This window comes from Silene latifolia, chromosome X, assembly GCF_048544455.1.
Source record: "Silene latifolia isolate original U9 population chromosome X, ASM4854445v1, whole genome shotgun sequence".
In the NCBI taxonomy this organism is placed as follows: Eukaryota; Viridiplantae; Streptophyta; class Magnoliopsida; order Caryophyllales; family Caryophyllaceae; genus Silene; species Silene latifolia.
Genome location: NC_133537.1, coordinates 124,028,169 through 124,041,821, shown reverse-complemented (window position 1 = coordinate 124,041,821; position 13,653 = coordinate 124,028,169). Strand labels below are relative to the sequence as shown.

At 36.4% G+C, this 13,653-nt stretch overlaps 1 non-coding gene across 1 annotated transcript; it reads left to right on the top strand.

Annotated features, from left to right (window-relative positions):
• The first annotated feature begins 8,104 nt into the window (after nucleotides 1-8,104).
• LOC141625658 (small nucleolar RNA R71) lies at nucleotides 8,105-8,211 on the top strand. Its single transcript, XR_012535426.1, has one exon. It is a non-coding gene; the product is annotated as a small nucleolar RNA R71 (small nucleolar RNA).
• Nucleotides 8,212-13,653: the final 5,442 nt, after the last annotated feature.

The window sequence follows — 13,653 nt, the reverse complement described above, 5'->3', positions numbered from 1 at the left end:
CTTATAAATAGGAAGTCAGTTTGTCATTGTAGACACACACACTTTTACTTCGTTCCTTCTCTCTGACACTTTTGCTACATTGCTGATTACTGTTACTCTGTTCTTATTTCCGGATCCTTAATTTCAGTAATTTCTTCTCTCTTTTCTCTCTTTTTATTTAATGTTTATTATTCCCTCTCCCTATTTATTTATTGTATTTATTTATTCCATGCATAGCTAATTCCCCTAGTATGTTAGGATTAGGGAAGCCGTGGTAGCGATGCTTTAATTGTATTAAATAGATTAGTCTTGCGATAGGAATTGTATTAGGCAATTTAACTGTTATCCGGTCGAATGAATGCATGCAGGAGACCATAAATTTAGTTAACCCCAACCTAGATCGAAAGATTGGAAGGGAAGGCTTGCTTAATTACAATAGGGTATAACAGTGAGGGCGAAAGTTAAGTCGTTTTTACGCTCTAGGGCGGTTTAAGGACCGAAAGGTGACGACCATAGCTCTTCTTATCAATAGTCTAATCGCCTTAGTATTCTCGATAATATAAGATCTGATAGCTGCCACGGTGGACCGACTCCTAGCATACTCCCTTCTCTCTTGCCGTTAATTTCTCTTATTTATTTCCCTCGCTTTAGCTTTTAGTTAGAATATCACTTTCAAACCCCCATTAGTGACATTAGACAGATAAATAGACAAATAGATAGTACACCGCCTCCCTGTGGAGATCGACCCTACTTGCCGCTGACTTCTGTTAGCAGTAACTTAGGTATTTTATTTTTGGTGTAGAAACGACCGCATCAAATTTTGGCGCCGTTGCCGGGGAGGCAATCTATTTATTTATTTGTTAAATTTTATCTGCTTTTCACCTCGGGGATTTTTCCCTTGAGGCCGTTTTAATCTTTTGTTTAGTCTTTGTTTTGATAGGCCTTACAGGTACTACCTAGACAGTTCTAGGTGAAAGACAATCAAAGGGAAGGCTTGAGTACCTTTGACCCATCACCGATGTCCCATTATATGGAACAACCGGTGATCTCAAGCTCGGAGATGTGGTTCTGCTGAGCACAATGCAGCTGTAGTTGTGCCGCCACATCCGCCCTATCAATGGCCACCGCAACAAGATTCCCCTGATATACAAGAAGAAGACATTGCGGAGCTGAAATCCTTGATGGAGGCACTTGCATTCCAAGTGCAAGAATATGTCTCGCGATTTGATGAGCTCGAGTCTCAGCTTGCTCAATTAGCAAATGAGATGGAGAGAGAAGAGATCGCGAGTCGACATATTTAATGAGAATGCTTGTATCACAAATGCAAGAGAGTGATAGGTATATGGACGCTCGAATCCCCGAATCGGAGTCACAAATAGCTCGGTTAGCAGCTGAGATGCAAGAAGAAGAGGTTTACCTTGCTGAGAGCGGTTTTTCTCCTGAGGAAACCGTGTTGCCCAATGATGAGGATGACTTCTATGATTCGGACGACGAGTTCCTTTCATATTTCGCTGCCCCACGTGAAGATTTCAGCTCTATGCAGGAAGAATCACTCGATCGAGTGACTTATAATGGTCGATCGAGTGAATTTCCAGAAGACAGTCCTCGATCGAGTAATATCCCTTCTCGATCGAGTGACATGCAGGAGGATAGTTCTCGATCAAGTGACGTTGTTACTCGATCGAGTGAAATGCGGGAGGAAGTTGGTCGATCGAGTGATTATTCTGCTCGATCGACTGAAATGGCCATTGGGAGCTTTGGTTCGTCATTTTGGTTTGATTTGGATGACGAGTCTGACGATGATGAAGGTTACGGTAAACCTCCCTATTCACAAAGAGTCGGATACACTTGAAGCTGCGATTTACGGGATGGATTCCACTGAGGAGGTTGATGAAGAAGCAGTTGAGACGGTAATTGCTCCTAGCACGGAAGAGGTAATAAACTCTTTTACCTATGATTCCGTCATTAAGAGCGACCGATCTGAGGTAGTAAACGATAATTTTATTATTGTTTGTTCTAATAGTATTTTGCCTCGTTTGACTCGCGTTGTTTCTTTTAAAGTTATACCTCCTCTCATATGGTCGATTAATTTAAAGAATTTTCACCGTCCTTATCATCTCAAAACCGTTAATCAATCGGAACCCCCATATATTGACAATTGCTCCCGCGCTCCTTTATTTTGTGGATAAATTTAGGAGCTCACATAGGAAATTTGTTAGACTTAAATGCTTACATAATTTTATTTCCTATTTCGTATTCCACTTTGGTGCTACTTATCTTTGTTGTGTAGCACATGCGCAGCCTATTTGACAAAGTTGTCTGCGCGCTTTGAGTTGCTTTGATTGTAACTAATTATAGTGGCTCGAAGAAAAAGAAGGTCGAGCTGGGACTGATCAAGCTAGCGCTACCCGGAGGCAACCCTACGATTTTATTTTGTTTTTTTAGTTTAATTTCGAGTTGTAATAATTGGTTTTATACCATAGACTATCTCGGTGTGCTTGTTTTTGTCGGTTGGGGCTGTTTTTCATTGCATTATGCGCAGAATACGCTGCGGATCACTCGATCGAGTACTTGTTGTACTCGATCGAGCACTTTTGCTGCCAAATCCATTCGATCGAGCATTTCCTCTACTCGATCGATCACCTGCAAAAGGAGAACCACTCGATCGACCTAGTTACCTTTCGATCGAGCAGTTTTTGAATGCCCAGTTAACTCGATCAGCTACTATTCCTCTTGATCGAGTGCTATTGACTTGGATTAGCTCCCTGAGACGGTTTTCCGGGCCTTTAGCAACCTCCCATGTTCATGGTCGGTTTGGGGAGGTCCCCTTATTTCGCGCTATCTTGTAAGTTTTCCGCACTTACTCTCTCTTCTTCTTTTAGTTTGCGTTTCCTTTCCATGTTTTGGTACAATGGGGGCATTGTACGGTTTGGTTTGGGGAGGTTATGCATCCATATCTGTGTCTGCATTTTGTTTTTATTGCATTTCAGTTATCACGTTTAAGTTTATGTTTGCATTGTTGTTTATTTTCGTTAAAATTCAAAAAAATTCAATAAAAAACTGAAAAATTGTTAAAATTCAAAAAAAAAATTTTTTCGTTTATAGGTTGAGTCGGAACGGTAGATTTCCATGATGATATTGCTCTGCAATTGTCTTTTGCTTAAGCCCTGCATTGAACTATTATCTTTTTAGCTTTGTCTTTTGCATATCTACGAGTTAATGTTTAATTTAGCTGAACGAATAGACTTGACCTGAAATTTTGGCAACCTACTTATAATTTCTAAGATTTAGAGCCTTATAAACTGGTGTCATTTATGACCAGTTTCATGTAGGATTGTGAGTAGTATACTCCTTGCATAACATGTTCATCAATTTGCACGTACATGAGATTCAATTGCTTTTTGCCGTCATACATTCGGGTTAGTGGTTGGTGTCACACGCAGGGAGGCGCTTACAAATTCCCTTTCTTTCATTTTTACCCATTTAACTCCACATTAGCCAAATTTGCCAGTTGACCCTTAGCTACATCCAAATTTAGCCTGCCTTGTCAAGCTAGTTTAGATTGTTTTTGCGGTATATATTTCATTGTATCAAATATTGGCGCATATTCGATTGAATCGGAGTTGGTAATCTATGAAGAAAGGGAGGATGATGAAAAGAAAAAAAACGTGATGAAAAAAGAAAAAAAAAAGAAGTTGAAAAAAAAAAAAAAAAGAAAATGAAAAAAAATGAAAAGAAACCGAGAAAAATGAAAAAAATATAGAAAGAAAAAAAAAATCGAAAAAAAAGAAGATGTTGATGAGACGGTTTCTACTCCTATGTTCTATCTTACATAATTTGAGGAGTGTTTCTAGTTTGGTTTGGTGAGATTTTATGCCAAATGAAGGGCATGTGCTTAATCCCATAATTGCTTAAGAATCGGATGTTGATATATGGTTCTGTTTAGGTACTAGCTTGATCACCTATACCTCCACATTCCCATAACATGTTTTGCCTTTCTTACCCATTGCCTCACTTTACCATATCTTTGTAAGCCCTCGGCTGTGACGGACCTTGTTTGGTTGGAATGTATGAACGGTAGCTAGAATTGTCTATCATATTAGTTGCATGCATGTTTATGTGGGTCGTAGTCTAGGTGAGCGACTATTTTTCTTCCTCTCTTACATATTTATGCTTGCCCTTTGCTTCATGAGAGAAGAGTGACCCGTGAGAGTCCATTATTAAAGGTCTTGCAAGGTCGACGGTTCAGCTTTATTTATAAACATCCTATAACTCGTTTGCATTTGACTGTCTGCTATAAGTGTTAGTTTGCTTGCATTAAATTGGCTTAAGTGGGCATTTGTAGCTAGCTCTGAGTTATCTTTTTCCGTTCCTTTAGTTGCATTTTAGTTTACTCGGGGACGAGTAAAGGTTTGGTTTGGGGAGATTTGATACGTGCATTTTATATAGTCTTTTTAGCCTAATTTATGCGCGTATCTTTATGCTTTTATCGTGGTTTTATGCTACGAAATGCCCCGAATATGCTACTTTGGTGTATTTTGTCTTAATTGCAGGAATGGACCATAAAGTAGTAGATTCAAGCCTAAAACATGTCCCTACGCATGCATTTAGGAGATGAGTTGAGTCGGAGCTTGGAAAGTGCTATTTTGAGATGCGCATTGGAGTAAGGAAGTTAGGCGAGCCAAGAGAGTGCTTCAATTTGCTAGTTTCTGTTTGTAAGAGCCATATCTCGAGTTCTGCAACAGTTATTAAGGTGATTCCAGTTGGAGGTGAAAGCTTATCCTCTTAGCTTTCCAACGCCACCAACCACGCCTTATTTGTCCAAGTAACGAAGAAATGGCAGCCGTTTGAAGTTCAGTGCGCGGCGAATTACGCGCTGAGAAGTGCTCGATCGAGAACTACTTCTATTCGATCGAGAGCCAATTTGCTCGATCGAGAGCTACCTATTCTTGATCGAGAGGAATTGTTCTCGATCGAGAGGAACGCTAAGGAATATCACTCGATCGAGTGCTTTAGTTAGTCGATCGAGTGGATTTTTGCTTCGGGCTGGGCTTTTTAGGTCTAATTCCGTCATTAGGTTTAATCCTAATCCTATTTTCTTATAAATAGGAAGTCAGTTTGTCATTGTAGACACACACAATTTTACTTCGTTCCTTCTCTCTGACACTTTTGCTACATTGCTGATTACTGTTACTCTGTTCTTATTTCCGGATCCTTAATTTCAGTAATTTCTTCTCTCTTTTCTCTCTTTTTATTTAATGTTTATTATTCCCTCTCCCTATTTATTTATTGTATTTATTTATTCCATGCATAGCTAATTCCCCTAGTATGTTAGGATTAGGGAAGCCGTGGTAGCGATGCTTTAATTGTATTAAATAGATTAGTCTTGCGATAGGAATTGTATTAGGCAATTTAACTGTTATCCGGTCGAATGAATGCATGCAGGAGACCATAAATTTAGTTAACCCCAACCTAGATCGAAAGATTGGAAGGGAAGGCTTGCTTAATTACAATAGGGTATAGCAGTGAGGGCGAAAGTTAAGCTGTTTACGCTCTAGGGCGGTTTAAGGACCGAAAGGTGACGACCATAGCTCTTCTTATCAATAGTCTAATCGCCTTAGTATTCTCGATAATATAAGATCTGATAGCTGCCACGGTGGACCGACTCCTAGCATACTCCCTTCTCTCTTGCCGTTAATTTCTCTTATTTATTTCCCTCGCTTTAGCTTTTAGTTAGAATATCACTTTCAAACCCCCATTAGTGACATTAGACAGATAAATAGACAAATAGATAGTACACCGCCTCCCTGTGGAGATCGACCCTACTTGCCGCTGACTTCTGTTAGCAGTAACTTAGGTATTTTATTTTTGGTGTAGAAACGACCGCATCAAGTAGCACCAATAAATAGTCCACGAAAAGAAAATAAGCAATGAATAAAGTTCTGGCTCATCAAACTCAAAGTCTAATATAAAATACGAGCAAGTATGCTCATCACTCTTCAAGTCATCATTATGAGGAAAGAGATAAGGCTCTTCATCCATCATAGGAACTTCAACAAAAACTTTGACGGGCTCCTCTCTGAAAATCTCGGCTTTCAAGGCTTCCAAGGCATCCAATTCAGTTTCTATATCAACATTTTCATCAAAGTTATAAACTGGCTCAGGATGAGGCTCATCTCCATAAATCAACTTTTCTATCTCATCCACCTCTTTGCTCCATGGTCCTGACACAGCAGCAGGGGCGTCCGACTGATTCCTGTCAGAACACACAGTAAAGGAATCATGAATAGGTGGAACATCAATATTAAGCATATAACATGGAGCTACTGAATGGGGACGCTTTAAAGCGTTATCAAGAACAAATTTAATAGTGTCATTCACAACCCTTAGTGTCAGACTACCATCCCTAACATCTATGAGTGCTCCTGCAGTGTGAAGGAATGGTCTACCAAGAATGATGGGTACTTGGTAGTCTTCAGCCATATCCATAACAATAAAATCAACTGGAATAAAATACTTCCCTACTCTCACTGGCACATCCTCTAAGAGACCTAATGACCTCTTTAAAGATCTGTCAGCCATTTGTAAGGTCATGCTAGTAACATGGAGTTGACCCATATTTAACTTTTTGCATATAGAATACGGCATGACACTAACACTAGCCGCTAAATCGCAAAGGGCTTTATCTATAGCTATACTACCAATATGACAAGGAATATAAAAACTCCCTGGATCCTTTAGCTTTGGTGGTGTGTTAGCTTGCAATGCGGTTGCGCACTCCTGAGTGAATGCTACCGTCTCAACTTCATCAAAAGACCGCTTCTTGGACAAGATCTCTTTCAAGAATTTAGCATGCGTCGGCACTTGAGTGAGCAATTCAGTAAATGGCACACTTACTTGAAGATTCTTCACTACCTCTATGAACCTCCCGAACTGTTGTTCAAGTTTAGACTTCTGCAATCGGTGTGGAAAAGGTAGTTGAATTTTAATTGGCTCGGCTTCTTTTGCTTTAGAAGTATTTTTCGAAGCACCGTTGTTAATTATAGGGTGTACTCGATCGAGCCTAGGGGTAACTCCATCGAGGATCCTATTTTCTTCCAATACCGTAGCTGAAACACGAGAAAATTCAAATTATGGGGTGTGTACTCGATCAATCCTGGTTGGGCTCGATCGAGCACACATAGCTGTTCTCGCTTTTACGCCTTTTTGCTTATCCCGTGTTTTATCTTTGCTTAATTATTTCTATTCATAACTCAACTCAAGATTACCCAATCCCTTAGGATGCATATAAGGGATCTCAGCTTCATCAATGGGCACATCCGGACTTTGATAAGAAGTACCGCTCCTCAGTGAAATAGCATTAACTTGTTCATGTGCTTGTTTACCTTGAGGAGGAAGATTGTTGGGCTGTTTTGAAGAATTTTGAGCCGTCATTTGAGTAACTTGGGTGTCTAGCATCTTATTATGAGCAATAAGTTCAGAAATTTGAGTCGTCTGCTTTTGTTGAATTAATAAACTTTGTTGAAATAAAGCTTTCATCTCGGCCATGTCATTACTTGGAGCTTGAGGAGGAGGTTGCATCTGTTGAAAGCCTCCTTGATTTTGCCTACTAAAGTTCCCTTGTGGTTGATTATCATGATTCTGGGGAATAATATAAGCATTTTGTTGCGGAGCTTGAGCATATGCATTCAGACTCCTTTCAGGGAAGAAGTTAGAATAGGGAGTACCTTGCTTGAAAGACTGAAAAGCATGAACTTGTTCAATTGTACTCATACACTTGGCCGCAGTATGACCATCAATTCCACATCTCTCACAAGACACTTCTTGTTGAACCATATGAACCATCTCTTGCTTATTACCCAAAGATTGAGTAGTCTTCAATTCACCTATTTGAGCAGTTAAGGCCTCCAGCTGTGCCGCAACAACACTATCTGAGCCACCTCCTCTTGTACTACCTCTGGGGTTATCATACTTAGAAGTATGGGTGGCTATCTGATTAATCATCTTCCATGCAGTATCATCATTGGTATTATCCTTTAATCTCCCATTAGATGAAGAATCAAGTAAAGATCGATGATCATCATACAACCCGTTGTAAAACTGGTTGCAAAGGAACCACTTCTCGAAGCCACGGTGAGGGATTGAACGAACCAATCTTTTAAAGCGAATCCATGCTTCATTAAGGTCTTCATTAGGACCTTGTTTAAAACTCGTAATCTGGCTCCTTAGATTATTTGTCTTCTGTGGGGGGAAATATCTCTTGTAGAATACAAGAGCTAGTGAATTCCAGCTAGTGATTGCTTCGGTCTCCATATCCAAGTCACGTAGCCATTCTACTGCATCATCTTAGAGAGAAAGGAAAAAGAGTCTGTTTGACTTGATCTTGAGTCACCCCAGTAGTCAAAGGAATAGAACATCAATATGTGACAAATTTCTCCATATGCTTGGCAGGGTCCTCACCAGGTTTTTCTCCAAATAAATTTCTCTCTACCAGGCTTATGTAAGACAGTTTAATCTCAAATGTTCCTTTATCAGTGGTAATGAGCTGAAAGCCTTTAGGAATAGAATCAATGGTGGGTTCGGAATGATTTGCCAGGGTCGGCATCTTTAATGTTGTAGAGATAACGGGTGCAGAAACTAATGTGTCCTCTTCAAAGGACAAATCTTCTGCGAAAGTAAACCGCTCGTAGTCAAGTGTACTCAAGTCTTCCACTTGACTTACTTCTCTTTGAAATTTTCGTCTATAGTGAAAAGTCTTCTCTGGCTCGGGATCAAAAGGTACAATCTCCGACCTGTCAGACCTGGGCATACATGAAAACAACAAGAAAAATATCAATCTGTCACAAGGAATAGATGCTCCCTGAGACAAAAGACAAAAAACAAAAACAAAAACAAACAGAAAAATTGTCGTCTCCCCGGCAACGACGCCAAATTTGATGAGGCTATTTTCAGTCGTTGGCCTATCAAAATAAATCCTATTCTCAACTAACTAGTAGCTAGCAGTAAGAAAGATTGAATCCGTAGGGAGGCTAGTTAATTATTCTATTTGCTAAAATTTAAGTTTGTCTCAAAGGTAACCAATTTCTTGAAGGGTTTGTTTGTTTAATTTCTAACAACTAAAGGCAATATAAAATAAGGGTGAACTCAAATATAATTTAAAAGGTCTAGGGATCTGGTTCACTAGGTAGTCATCTAAGGGTGAGATTTAATTCATTGATTGAGCAATTTATATTGTTGCATGTCATACGATCGGTCAATTCTAATATGTCTTTTTAGATCTAAGCTTAACATGCGATTGCTATTATTAAGTCAGTCTAATTCAATTATCGTGGCCTATACTAGTCTTAACCTGGTCGGTGAAATCCTAGTTTGCAAGACTAATTAACCAATTCTGATCAGTAATTAATTAATTGGATGTAAGACAACAATTGAACAACAATCAAGAGCAATTTAACAATCAATTTATTAATGAACCCTTTTTTAACAACCTAGATCCCCTTTCACCCTAGATTATGAAATTAGCTACGCATACTAACGGTAATAACAATAATAATAATAATTATATAAGACATAATTAAAAGCACAAAAGATGAACAGTAAATGAATGATTAATAATAGAAGAAAGATTAACAATAATACTGTAATAGAGGAATGCTTAGATCCGAAAGTAAGAACAATAATCTAAACTAAGAGTTTTTAGAGAGGATTTATCGTAAAGTAGCGTAACTAGGTAAAATAAGACAAAAAAATAACATAGGGTATGAATTGGGTATTTATAGTAAAATATAACCGACTTAAGAAAATTGCGGAAAAAACCCTGAAACTAAAGTGTACTCGATCGAGTCTGAGTGTACTTGGTCGAGTACATTTCTCAGTTGATCGAGCCTGCTTGGGCTTGATCGAGGACTCTCCCTGTTTCAGCTCTTTTCTTCGTGTTGTCTTCTTCACTTCTCTTCCTTTATTCTTCTAGATTTTCGTGCCATGCTCCGTGTATTCCTTCATGGCCACTCCGTGGTGCTCATTTCATTCCTTTGCTCCACAAATGCATCATTCCTGCATTAAACACCGAATAACGGAAGTATCGGCATTCTAGCATAAAAAGTATGTAATTAATCTAAACTAGCACGAAAACCGTATCAAAAGTAACTAAGGGGAGGCATAAATATGTATATAATTATGACTCATCACAAATCAACTATGCTACTACGGAGAAGGAGCTTCTTGCAATTGTCTATTCTTTAGACAAGTTTAGAGCTTATCTTGTGGGCTCTAAGGTGATTGTTCATACTGACCATGCAGCATTGAAGTATCTTTTGTCTAAGAAAGAAGATAAACCGCGACTTATTCGTTGGATTTTATTATTACAAGAATTTGATTTGAAAATTCGCGATAAGTCGGGTGCATAGAATGTTGTTGTAGATCATTTGTCTCGTCTGAGATTTGCGGGAAAAGATCTATTGTCCATTGATGATTCTTTTTCAGATGACCATCTTCTTGCTATTACTACGGGCACTCCGTGGTTTGCAGGTTATGCCAATTATTTGGTTGGAGGTATTCTTCTTCCTGACTTATCTTATCAGCAGAAGAAGAGATTTATGCACGATGTGAAGCGGTATTTCTGGGATGATCCATATTTATGCCAGGAGTGCGCAGACGGTATTTATAGACGGTGTATTCCAGAGGGTAAGGTACATGCCATTCTCTCTCACTGTTACTCTTCTTCTTATGGTGGTCATCATGGTCCATCTAGGACTTTTGCAAAGCTGATGCAGTCGGGATTCTTTTGGCCAACTATCTTGAAGGATGCTACTAGTTTTATCCGTTCTTGTGATGCATGTCAAAGGACAGGTAATATTTTGTTAGAGTATGTGTTCTCAACAATAGTGCGATCACATTATTGAAACTCATAATAAGAATACGTAAAGGGATGATTCATTTTTATATACGTCAATTGATCAACATTAATCGGTAATGATTGGCTGACTAGAGTTTGACATTACTGTCGTTTGACGGTGGTGATCAGTTGATCCCTTAAGGTCACACCAAAAGGACGATTCGATTAATAGATTAATTAATTAATTGTATATTGATACAGATTAATTAATTCCTTAAAATTGAACAATTTATATATGTGAGTAAGAATATATATATATATATATATATATATATATATATATATATATATATATATCTTATTGTAATTCGATTAAATAAGATTCATTTTAGTAATTAAAATGTTATATTACTAAAACATTGTCTATGAAACAATTAAATTAAGAATGATTGGTTAATTATAATTACAATATGTTGTAGATTATATCAACATAACCCATTTTATATACTTGTGATTATGAATTACTAGTCAATTGTTATATATAGTTAAATTAATATATGTAATGATATTTAATTGTTAAATATGCATTAATAATTAATTAACATGTTACATGTTACACATTTTATGACAAAATGACAATTGACAAAAAAAAAATGGATTCCATTTTACAAAGGGGCACCGGTTTTTTAGAGGTAATTAGGATAAAATGGTTAATTATTTTTTAATTGTTAAAAGCACAATGATTACCATCTAAGCTAGACTACACCCTAGTTCATTTTGAGAACAACAATTCTAAAAAGTTGAAGGGCATGCATTGGGTCCTTAGAACACTCCCTCCCACCGGTTTTCCACCCCCCACCATAAGAATAAGAATTGTTCTTATTCTTATATTATTCATTCTTACATTTTTTAGACAACCTCTCTCTTATTCTCCCTTCTCTCTAAAATTAGTTTTAGAATTATAATTGTTCAAAGATCTAATATTAGATTACTAAAGTAGTAATAAGAAATAATGTTAGATTAAATTTTAAGGTTTTCTAATAATTATATCTAGTTAATATATTATTAGATTTAAGGGATAGTCTTGGTGCAATCGAGAGAAGAATCTCTACTTTGGGATTTTGGAGGATCATCCATAAACTTGTAGCTCAAGAACAAGTGTAGGAAGGAGTCCTCACTTGTGCCCTACAACCGTTTTTCTACGATGTAAGGAACATTGTTCTTACTTTTCTCTTTAATTTATGTTATGCATGCACTAGATCATTATCTAAATCAATGAGTAATGTAGATCTATAATTAAACAAGTTTAATTAGAGGATTTTGAATCCCTTTCAAGTGGTATCAGAGCTTGGATCGTTGCATGCATAATCGGTTTATAGTTTTTCCGAGTTAAATGTATAACATATAAAACTAGATATTTTGTGATTATATTATAAAGTCACAAATTTTTTTTCATGTTGTATATTCTGGTCCTAAAATTTATTTAGGTCATTTTAATGATTTATGGTATTTTATTGCTCATTTTATTGATTTTTAGTGATTTTATTACATTTTAATGTATAAAATGGTATTTAAAATGCTAAAAATAGTTAAACTTAATTTATGACCTTCAAATTTTTATATGACCTCACATTCATATTTTACTTATTGTATGTAAAATTTCGTATAAATTTGATTTATTTTGCATGATTTATAATTTTTATGTGATAAAAATGGAATAAATGGAGGTAAAATGGTTTAAAAATAGTTAAACTTCGAAAAAGGCCATGAAATTTGAATATGTTGTCACATACACTTTTTACTCACTGTGTGTAAAATTTGAGATGAACACGATTCATTTTGCACGATTTATGAATTTTTAGTATAAAAATGACATAAATAGTGACTATTTTAGCCAAAATAGCTAAAACAAATTACATGGCATGAGAAAATTATTTTAGGTTGAATTTACATCCCACATATCATATCCAAAGTTGGAACATTGATTGGATTAATTTTCATATGCTTTAGATATTTTATTTGATAAAACCGATAAATCGCAACTATATTTTTCTCGAAATAAATTCGAAAATTTTAACCTAGATTTTTGATATTATGAGTATCATGGATTTATTCCAGAATGTTCAAAAATTTAAAATTAAAAATTCAAAATTCAAAATTATTGTAATTTATTTTGGATTTATTTCATAAAAGTTATGATTTTAAGGTCTATTATGAGCATAAATGTTAAATCAAGTTGTATTATTGTCAAAAATTGAGTGATGGCTAATTTTTGAGTCCTATAAGGTTAGGATAATTAACTTGGAGTAAAATTAGATTTTAGTATTATTTTACGATTTTAATAAGTTAAAGATCGCTAAGATCCATAAAACCGGATTGTATTTACGATATAAATTTAAATAGGGCGATTTGGCTATAATTTGGTATGTTAATTACATATTATAATGCTGCATTTTTCCTTTGATGAATGTCATATTTCATTTATATACTTTTGAATTATGTAATTTTATTTTAGTATGGCCTTAGTTTTAATCGATATTACCCGTAATGTAAGGGAATATTGATTCAGTTGTAATTTAATGTGATCTCGTATCACTTTTATTTTTATTAGATTTTATTTTACAAATGTATAATAGGAATTGCAATGTACATTTTATTATTTAATTATTTGTAATTCCGGAGTTCCCAAAAGACGGTGCCATTCGGAAAGGAGTTCCGATCGAGACGGTGTTTATCCTTGGGAGACGTGTCACATGAAGATTCAATGGACCAAAGGAGTTGGTTTCCGAATTTTTAATAAAATATAAGATTTTCTATTTTAGGAAAGGCCATACTAGAAA